Source organism: Coptis chinensis, chromosome 5 (assembly GCF_015680905.1).
Source record: "Coptis chinensis isolate HL-2020 chromosome 5, ASM1568090v1, whole genome shotgun sequence".
NCBI classification, from domain to species: domain Eukaryota; kingdom Viridiplantae; phylum Streptophyta; class Magnoliopsida; order Ranunculales; family Ranunculaceae; genus Coptis; species Coptis chinensis.
The window spans coordinates 49,766,115-49,777,626 of NC_141460.1; the positions used below are offsets into that span (position 1 = coordinate 49,766,115).

The 11,512-nt window shown below is 31.1% G+C and overlaps 1 long non-coding RNA gene across 3 annotated transcripts; it reads right to left on the reverse strand.

Moving 5' to 3' along the window:
• Window positions 1-9,525: 9,525 nt before the first annotated feature.
• LOC147497781 (uncharacterized) lies at window positions 9,526-11,509 on the reverse strand. 3 transcript variants are annotated; one of them, XR_015195242.1, is made up of 4 exons: window positions 11,433-11,509; window positions 11,100-11,303; window positions 9,904-10,005; window positions 9,526-9,769 (listed from the first exon to the last, which is right to left on the reverse strand). It is a non-coding gene; the product is annotated as an uncharacterized LOC147497781 (long non-coding RNA). The 3 variants fall into 3 exon arrangements; XR_015195240.1 differs by lacking the exon at window positions 11,433-11,509 and having other exon boundaries at window positions 11,100-11,422; XR_015195241.1 differs by lacking the exon at window positions 11,433-11,509 and having other exon boundaries at window positions 9,526-9,808; window positions 11,100-11,422.
• Between the last annotated feature and the right edge of the window lie 3 nt (window positions 11,510-11,512).

An 11,512-nucleotide genomic window follows, 5' to 3' on the forward strand; every position in this document is an offset into this window, starting at 1 on the left:
CTATCTTCCTTTTGATTGATTTAAGATAAATATACCAAATTTATTGTTGAAATCCTTAGGTTATACTTTGATTTTGAATATTTTTGGTATTTCATGTATACTATGGTTTTAGGAAGTGAACTATTTATTTTATTCTCAATCTGCCATGCTGATATAAAATAGCTAGTTGACTGACTTTCCCGTATTCAAACGACTTGAAATTTTTATGGTAGATATAAGACATGTAGAAGAAACACATATCCAAAAATAAGATCATTTGGGTGTGTGTAGAGAAAGATATGAGCTCCATAAGTCTGTGCGTTAGAAATTTGCGCTTCAGGAACAGTTTCTGTGCACTATATTATAGTCCAATTTTTATATAGTTGGGATGAGAGTTAGGTGTTCGAGAAAACATGAAAAAGTAAGTTTGTGAGTCTGATTTCCATCCCAATTGGCCTCATCTCATTTTGAGGCCTATGGAATTAGTTATGATGTCTAGAAGTTTGGATGGCAGAAAATAGTGCGTCAGAAATCAGTTTCTGCGCACTGAGTTCGAGTCCAGTTTTCATATATTTAGAACGAGATTGAGATTTTTTGTTAAATATAATAAAGTAAGTTCTGTATGTTAGCTTTTCAACGCAAAAAGCCTTGTTGCTTTTGGATACCTGTGGAAAGAGTTGTGCTTTTCGGAAGATATTGCGTCAGAATTTTAGTTTGCTGAAATTAGGATTTTTTACCAAGTGTGAGCTATATTTATTCCTAGATAGGAATGAGATTGGAACTTCGAGTTCTATATGAAAAAGTAAGTGTACATATCCTGGTTTCTAAATAATCAAGTGGTGTATCATTTGGATAAATGTAGGATAAGTTTTTGCTTTGACAAGTTGGCTAGAAAACGTACAATGTCCTTTTTCTAAGTGCCCGAACCTATTTTGAGGACTATTTATCGAAATGAACTAAGAGCTTCTTAAATCATTCCTGGGTGTTTTGTACGCTGTTTGTAACCTACTTTTAGATAGTGGTTTTTATTTTGAACGACATGGTTCTTAAGATGGTTTTTTGTGACCCAAAAGTATAGTAAAATTCATTTTTGAGCAAGTTTGACTTATAGGTTCATTGTGCATCATTAAGGTTGAAATTTTATATATATTATTGTCGGAGTATTTGGAACTTGTTGTAACTATTTTTAGATGATCTAAGCTGCTGGTTTTATTATTTGTAAATATAATGAGATTTATACATATTGCTTTCGGATTCGCTTTATTGCTTGAGGAATTTTATGCTTGGATGTCGTGGAGACTATTTTGTACCCTAGAGTTCTGAAGAGAGCTCTAGATAAGTTCTCTTGTTGAAATATGACAATTAATTCATAACGAATGTTGATTGAACTTGGAAATATTTTTACTGTGCTAGTGTTAGATATGCCTTAGGGAATATATGAGGTTCGGAATATGAATGTTTATATAAAGTAAGAGCTATGTAAGGCTTGATTCTAATCTTAAAAGATTGGATACGTAGGCAACCTTAGTTGAAGATACAACTGCTATAATATATATTATGTTTTTGTTTTTGTGACTGACATATGCATGCGATGGATGTAGTATCCGTATATGATCTTGTGTTTTACATACGAGTCAAGAAACTATATGCCTTTACTTAAACGAGAAACTATCTCGTGAGTCTCGGAAAGTAAGAGGAACTATTCATCTTGATGTACGTAAGGGTTAAATAGTATTGTTGTTTTCCTTTGAACTGTTTAAACTAAACAGTGGTCTTGTGGTATTGTATTTATATGTGATGGTGGTCATGTTCGGATTTTGTGGAAATCTAATATTTATTGGTGGTGGTGTAGTGGTGCTACTACGGGAACTTAGGGGTTCTGAAGAGGGTATAAGAATTTAAATAGATTAAGCTTGTATTATTATTTATAAATGGGTATTGAATGATATACCTAAAAAAGTTTGATGAAGCTTGGATTGTGTATTGATAAATGTGTATTGTAAGGTATACTCTGAAGAGGCTTGTAATTGCCTTAGTGTACTTTGGTTTCATTTTATTTTCAGCTGTGATATTGTTTTGGTTCCTTGAGAATTTCCTAGTGGTGGTTTGCTTAATGCCATGGTATAAGTTGAATATTTTTCTTTTGTAAACTTTTATATGCCTAAAGATAATAATTTGTATGCTTGTTTGTAGTCCCTAGTCCACCATGACTCTCGATTTTATTTAATATATTTTTATTGGGCTTGGCATTAATGAGAATGCCTGTTGAAAATTTCTTGTTAAGTTCAAGGTGTTAGAAAAATTCCTTGACTGATCACCAAGGTGGACAGGTATAGCCCGTTAACTCAAGAGTGGTTATTTTAATCTTCGACCTCAAGAGTAGGCGAGAGATATGATATGTAGCACGCGAACGCATATATCCAACTCTCTTAGCATTTTGTGAGCCTGAGTTGATATCCCGACTGAGATGGTTGCTTGTTATTGAGAGTTGGTGCTGGTTATGCGAGGAGACATATGGATATATGTGTCAGTCACAACAGTGTAGATGTGACTATCGTGGTCTGATATTGTTGTGGAATGTTATAATGAATCCTATGTGGTTAAATTTGAAATATTTTAAATGCTAGCAATTTTTTATTCGTTTAAAAATATGTTTTGCAGGATGGTAAGCATACTAACTTTTCTGTAGGGGCGGATCACCATATAAAGATTTTTGAACAAGGTAAATTTATTTCATTTGTTGGTTAATTTTGATAAAAGGACGCCTCACAATGTATAGAGGAACTAACAATCCTGATGTAAATTATACCATGTTTTTAGTAGATTTTAAACGCGTTAGAGAAACTAATGCCTTCCGAGGGAAGGAACTAAATTGTCTCTTAGGTGTAAGGGTTACTTAGCTATTTTGGTATTTGTTGAGATGCTTAATAGCTCGGTTAAGCAATGAGATATATATATTGTTATGATTTCAAGGTTATGACAGGATTTAAGTTTATGAAAATGTTGAAAATACATAGGAGACTTTGCCAAAATATTTGTAGAATTTTTCTGTTTTTGTATAGTTTGGGTTTTGTTTGGTTAGTCTGTATCACGTCTCGAGTTTTGTAATGACTGTATATGCCACGTGTCTTTGGTATTCAATCATTATGAAATTTGGAGCGTGACATTATAGGGTGTGGCAAAAATAGGTTGAGTGCACCAACACCCCTCCAAACACCAAACTTTTCAAAAATCTGACTATGTTATTAACTTTGTAGTCACTAGCTAGAGGAGTATACTACACTACTAGAGACAACATTTTTTTTTATATTTAGAGATATCTATTTGTTTATATGCATTAATGCTATGAGCTTAAGAGCAAAATGAATAGAACATATTCATCCTTTGGACAAATACTCACTTGCTAACTAACAGAAAAGTGATATTCAAAATTGTATGTTTTGCACCTAAATATTATTTGAATATCCTTGAATAGAGAGATCTACTCCACTTACAACTTAAGAAAATCAACTCTATAAGGATCCATAACTATTTTTCTACCAATTACTTTTCTTTTTTCTTTTTTATATTTTTAGCATTTTATGTTTATTGAAAAAACACATGAGTAGTAATTTGTATTTCCTATTATAACCCATACTGCAATAGTTCCTAAGAATGAGGGAAGAGCTACAGAAAGAGATGGAGCTTCACGTTGCATGGTGTTCAGTATATTGGCGTAACAATATCTATTCTATCATGCTTGCCACACAATATTGTGAAATGTGTGTTGTTAAAGAAAGTCGTATGGCGGGGATCAAAATCCATTGATTTTATTTCATGAGCAAGTGTGTTCACATGGATTTCTATAATATCAGTGAAGTAACACCTCATATATTTTATAATAGGATTGGATTCACTGTTTTTCATATCAAATTTTCTTATTGGTTCTTTTTGATGTTGTATTTTGTGGTAGATTTTTTATTGGTATATTTCCTAGGCATTTTTATCCTCTTTGATGGTTTCATACTCAAAATTAATGATACATCACTTTTTGTTCAGGTATATATTTGTATAAATATGTGAAATACCTTTAATTATGATAATAATGGTAACACACTCGGTTCATTATTTATGTTTTATAATCTTTGGAAGTTTATTTTTTTATTTTTTTTTTCTTGGTGATGTATTGGTGGTTTTTTAGGTACTCAATGACCTAAGAGGTTTTCTAGTAGGTTCCAATATCTTCCAAGCCTACTAAATCACTGAAATTTTCTACACCATAATTAAGCGGTAAAGAAGACTTGGAACTATAATTAGGATACATCATTTGATGGAGATTTAGTTCTATAGGAACATGCACCTAGATGGAGGCAATCAACTAGAAAAATAGTGCTTTGTAAGTTCATATATGGGGAAAATGCAATTTTAGAGCTGATTTAGCGCTATTAGAAAATGCTCCTCCCATCAACAAGGCCTATTACTACAATGAGAGGGCAAGCCAAAGAGTAATAGAATAGGCGAGATTGGTGACACCTGAATGATGTAAAATTAAAAGTAATGAGTAGCTGTGTTTTAACATTACACATTGCTTTGTGGTTATCTAAAATTTAACTAGAATTTTTATGGGGTTGAAAATGGTAAGGATGTATGAAACAAGTATCTTGTGTCATGGGAATGAGGTAGTTATATCTACTTTTGTGTAACACAAACAATGTAGAGTCATATTAGAGCAAATTTGATTTGGCGTGAAACAAGACTTATGTCATTCTAAATTTCTAAATGATATATATGGCTCAACAAAATTTTGTATATGTCATTTTAATAAGCGTAAGACATATATATGATAATGAGAAATCACATATGACATTATGCCTATTTTTGTGTCATGCAAGATATTTATAGTAATAGACCAAATTTCATGTAGTGTTGGAACAAGTTGTATTTATGTTATTCCATTTGAAATAGTAAAGGTATGTCATCCCGAATAGCATATGGATTAAATTTGGCGTTAGAAAAAGTTTTGTGTATGTCACTTTGACAGCTATATGACATTGGGAATTACATACATACAACATTATGCAAATGTTTGTGTCGTATATAAGCAATTTAGAGTAACTTGAGGACAAACATGATGTGGTGTTGAAACAAGTCAGTACTTTTGTTGTTCCAGATGATATAGTAAAAGTATATATCATTCCAAATGGCATATGAATCAAACTTGATATTGAGAATTACATACATATGATATATCACGTTACATACAATATTATACATTATGTTTATTATAGTGTAATATTATACATTATGCTTATTACGTTATTTCATTTAAAATAGTAAATGTATGTCATTCTGAATGGCATGTAGATTAAATTTGGCGTTAGAAAAAGTCTTATGTATGTCACTTTGACAACTATATGAACAAAAAATATGACATTGAGAATTACATACATATGACATTATGTAAAATTTTCTGTCATATACAAATTTAGAGTCACTTAAAGCCAAACATGATGTGGTGTTGAAACAAGTAAATACTTATATCATTCTAGATGACATAGTAAAAGTATATGTCATTCCAAATGACATATCGCATATGAATCAAACTTGACATTGAAAATTACATACATATGGTATATGTCATGTTACATACAATATTATACATTATGTTTATTATAGTGTAATTTATTCCATTTAAAATAGTAAATGTATGTCATTCTGAATGACATATAGATTAAATTTGGCGTTAGAAAAAGTCTTATGTATGTCATTTTGACAACTATATGTTATTGAGAATTACATACATACGACATTATGCAAATGTTTGTCTCGTATACAAGCAATTTAGAGTCACTTGAGGCCAAACATGTTGTGGTGTTGAAACAAGTCAGTACTTATGTTGTTCCAGATGACATAGTAAAAGTATATATCATTCCAAATGGCATATGAATCAAACTTGACATTGAGAATTACATACATATGATATATGTCACGTTACATACAATATTATACATTATGCTTATTATGTTATTCCATTTGAAATAGTAAATGTATGTCATTCTGGATGGCATATAGATTAAATTTAGCGTTAGAAAAAGTCTTATGTATGTCACTTTGACAACTATATGAAAAAAATAATACGACATTGAGAATTATGACATTATGTAAAATTTTCTGTTATACACAAACAATTTAGAGTCACTTAAGGCCAAACATGATGTGGTGTTGAAACAAGTCAATACTTATATCATTCCAGATGACATAGTAAAAGTATATGTCATTCCAAATGGCATATCGTATAAGAATCAAACTTGAGATTGAGAATTACATACATATGGTATATGTCATGTTACATACAATATTATACATTATGCTTATTATAGTGCAATTTATTCCATTTGAAATAGTAAAGGTATGTCATTCTGATTGACATATAGATTAAATTTGGCGTTATAAAAAGTTTTATGTATGCAACTTTGACAACTATATGACATTGAGAATTACATACATTCGACTTTATGCAAATGTTTGTGTCGTATACAAGCAATTTAGAGTCACTTGAGGCCAAACACGATGTGGTGTTGAAAGTTGAAACAAGTCAGTACTTATGTTGTTCTAGATGACATAGTAAAAGTATATATCATTCCAAATGGTATATGAATCAAACTTGACATTGAGAATTACGTACATATGATATATGTCACGTTACATACAATATTATATATTATGCTTATTATAGTGTAATTTAGAGTCATTGCAATTTATAGTGTAATTATACATTATGCTTATTGTGTTATTCAATTTGAAATAGTAAATGTATGTCATTCTGAATGACATATAGATTAAATTTGGCGTTAGAAAAAGTCTTATGTATGTCACTTTGACAACTATATGAAAAAAAAATATGACATTGAGAATTACATACATATGACATTATGTAAAATTTTCTGTCATACACAAACAATTTATAGTCAATTAAGGCCAAACATGATGTGGTGTTGAAATAAGTCAACACTTATATCATTCCAGATGACATAGTAAAAGTATATGTAATTCCAAATGGCATATCGCATATGAATCAAACTTGACATTGAGAATTACATACATATGGTATATGTTATGTTACATACAATATTATACATTATGCTTATTATAATGTAATTTATTACATTTGAAATAGTAAAGGTATGTCATTCTGAATGACATATAGATTAAATTGGTTAGAAAAAGTTTTATGTATGTTACTTTGACAACTATATGATATTGAGAATTACATACATACAACATTATTCAAATGTTTGTGTCGTATACAAGTAATTTAGATTCACTTGAGGCCAAACACGATGTGGTGTTGAAAGTTGAAACAAGTCAGTTCTTATGTTGTTCCAGATGACATAACAAAAGTATATATCATTCCAAATGGCATATGAATCAAACTTAACATTAAGAATTATATACATATGATATATGTCACGTTACATACAATATTATACATTATGCTTATTATAATGTAATTTAGAGTTATTGCAATTTATAGTGTGATATTATACATTATACTTATTATGTTATTCTATTTGAAATAGTAAATGTATGTCATTCTGAATGACATATAGATTAAATTTGGCATTAGAAAAAGTCTTATGTATATCACTTTGACAACTATATGGAAAAAAAAATGACATTGAGAATTACATACATATGACCTTATACACAAACAATTTAGAGTCACTTAAGGCCAAACATGATGTGGTATTGAAACAAGTCAATACTTATATCATTCCAGATGACATAGTAAAAGTATATGTCATTCCAAATGGCATATCGCTATGAATTGAGAATTACATACATATGGTATATGTCATGTTACATACAATATTATACATTATGTTTATTATAGTGCAATTTATTCCATTTGAAATAGTAAAGGTATGTCATTCTGAATGGCATATAAATTAAATTTGGTGTTATAAAAAGTCTTATGTATACAACTTTGACAACTATATGACATTGAGAATTACATACATACGACATTATGCAAATGTTTGTGTCGTATACAAGTAATTTATAGTCACTTGAGGCCAAACACGATGTGGTGTTGAAACAAGTCAATACCTATGTTATTCTAGATGATATAGTAAAAGTATGTCATTCTAAATGGCACATCACATATGAATCAAATTTGATATTGAGAATTACATACATATAATATACATTACAATACATTGTTATACATTATGTTTATCTTCTATGTTTATTATAGTGTAATTTAGAGTCATTAAACACCAAACTAAATGTTAATGTGTGGTTGAAACAAATCGTACTTATGTCATTCAAAATGTCATAATAAAGGTATATTGCATTCCAAATGGCATCTGGCAGGAAAAAGTCATGTTACTTCAATAAGCATAAAATGATTATGACATTCAAAATTATGTACTACATTATTGATATTTTTGCGTCATATACAAACAATTTAGAGTGTTGTTGTCTTGAAACAAGCCATACTATGTCATTCCAACTGGCATAGTAAAAATATATCATTCCAAATGGCATATGGATCAAACTTGGCGTTGGAAAAACATTCATGCATGTATGCAGCAAGATTACATTTCTAAAGACGCCTGAGTAGATTTTCTCAGCTTCTCCTACGACTATGCGACCTTATCTTCTAAGACTACCACGGATACCAGTTTTGCACTTTACTAGTAGTTGTCTTGAAATGGAGAATTATATGAAAGTACCACAAAGACCTTGGTGGAATTGAACGACCGTATCATACTCCCTTGAAATATATACTAGGTTATGTATGTTTTATCTTAAACATCGATCAAGGACAACCAACACTTTATCCAAGAAAGTAAACCTTGAACTATCTCTAAAAACTTGATATATATCCCACCAACGCCTTATCAATACTAGTTTGTTTATGCAAGTCTACAACACGAATCTCCATCATATCGCATAGCATAACACCAATATGCAAGTCACACATCATCACACAGTCTGCAACACAAAGTTTGGAAGTCTGAATCTAAACATACCCATTAAAAAAAAACAACTAAAACAAACACTACAAGAAAATAGGTTTTACTCCACAGTCAAAAACCTTTTCCCACTGTTTTGGACTGTCGCAGGACCGTGGCCTTTTTGTGTGTCGGAAATAGTCTACCCACAACCATGACCGTGGGTAAAACCTACCAATAGCGACGGTCTTTGCGTGTGGCAAAAGGTTAGTTTTTCCTACAATTTTGGTTCCTGGGATCTGCTTTTTTTGCGACGGCTTTAGACCGTGGCAGAGTCATTTTAAAATAATAATAATAATAATAATTGATATTTCAATTCTTAGATCTTTTCACCTGCAATCCACGAATCACCTAGCAAAGGTCTTACACCTACAAATAACCACCAATCACCATAACCATCCTACACCTCATTAATTATCCCGAAAGATATATAAAAGAAAACTCGCAAAACCAAATATTGAATTAACCAAGATCTCGAAAACAAACATGCTACGTATATAAAAATTAATCATCCATGCATGCAAGTTAATGCTAAGCTTGCTAGGTCAGTCCAATTGACTATACCCTTACCTTCAGTGCATGTCCTTATAGTATTCTACTTTAGTAATCGAAAATCCAAATTATAATCAATACCAATATATTATAAAGAACCTCCAAACCAACTTATTCCATCTTGTTCTGTATTCTACATTGTAATATATTGCAATGAAAAAATTACAAAAGAAAAAAAAATGAAAATCTCAATAACTTCACCGGCCAAGAACATTCTCCTCTATGTTGGCATTCTCGTCCTAAGAACATTCAGCCATGAATAATCAAAGTTTGATCACCTTATGAAAGAAATAATTGTAATTAAAAAAATAAAGAAAACGTAAAAGTACGACAGGTACAGGTTAGAAATCGTATAACTAAACACTTATGATACCTTGTTAAATCTGTTGAGATCACCATTGTTGAAGTATAGTTAGTTGGTTGTGACGTATAATCTGTCGAGATCACCATTGTTGCATACTCGTGAAGAAACATCCTATTAAGTGAAAACTAACTGAATAAGAGATTAAAAAAAAATCAAAAACATTATACGAAAACAAGAAGCTCTCATTCCTTTAATCAATCTTAAATCTAGATGAGGTTGCATTTATGACTGAAATAACTAGAATTAGAGTTACTCTTTACAACTTTAATACACTTCAGGAAAGAAATTATACACAAGAATCTAAGCACTTAAAAGTCATCTGCAATAAATTCATGGCCATCAAAACCTAGTGTCCACTACAAAAAAGAAATAATTAGTAAACACACATGTGACAACTCGTAGGACAAAGAAAGCAGGTACTCAGGTTCATAGCTACCATAAATCTTATATTTAGTGCTAGGGTGTTTTAAAGTTTTAAAACAGTCTTAGTTGTGTATTTTAGGAAAGTTGAACCAATAACCTACAAAAGATATGCGTAACAAGATAAAACCTAATATACCATAGGAATCACCAGTATACCAATTCAACTTCTGTTCTCTATTACCTTCTGTTCTCTATTACCTTAAACTCAACATTTTCAGAACCAACATACCAAGTCTCGATGTACTCCGACCAACAACAAAGGATGGCCAATTGATAGAACTAAATTACCAACTCTAAGCATTTCAAGTAGTTCTAAAAATGCTGCTTTGAAATCACATAGACAACGGTGAAAATGGTTCCACAAATAGTCATAACGAGAAAGTTATGACAATAAATGGTGTATAGCTCTTTTTACCCTAAAAATCACCAAATCCGAACCTCTTACTAAAATTTTGCAATTTTAGATCTTAAAACTTGTTGCAGTTCAAGTTTTATGGTTGAATACTTATTTACAATTAATAACTAAACTACTACAAGTAATGAAAATGGATTTACAGCAATCTCAACAAGCTTTGTGAGCCATACTTCAATATGCGTCGAAAAACCATACTAGTTAGAACATGGATTAAACATGTTTATGAAATTCAGCACTATATATACATACACTAGAACTCAATAAAATGAGGTGAAGTCTAACACAAGAAACACATGAATCAAGTCTTAAGGTAAATCCTTAGCATGCTCTTAATATGATGGAAATAAACGAGAAGTAGAGCACCTACCTCAACCTTGAGCAACCAACGAGCTATTCAAGAAAACCCACTCCAAAACCAACAAGATGATGAGCAAATTTAAGAATTACAGCAGCAAGAATTTGAGAGAGAACTCCACATCAATATCCATAGATCGAACTTAGGGAATGGCAAGGAGATTTGGCAAGAAAACAAGAGGAGTGCACGCCCAAACTTACATGCAAGGCTTCCAAGCTTGAAAACCCCAACATGTCAAGAAGTTTAACAAACAAGATAAAAGGAAATAAATCAACACTCTAACTACAACTGTAAATAACGAGGTAAAATGAAATATAGATATATGTTGTTGTCAATCCACTATACATTTCGTTTGTGATCTACTTCTTGAAGCTTTAACTCTTGTAACAGATGCCTGACCGAGTTGAGAGAGTCGGCTAAAAAAT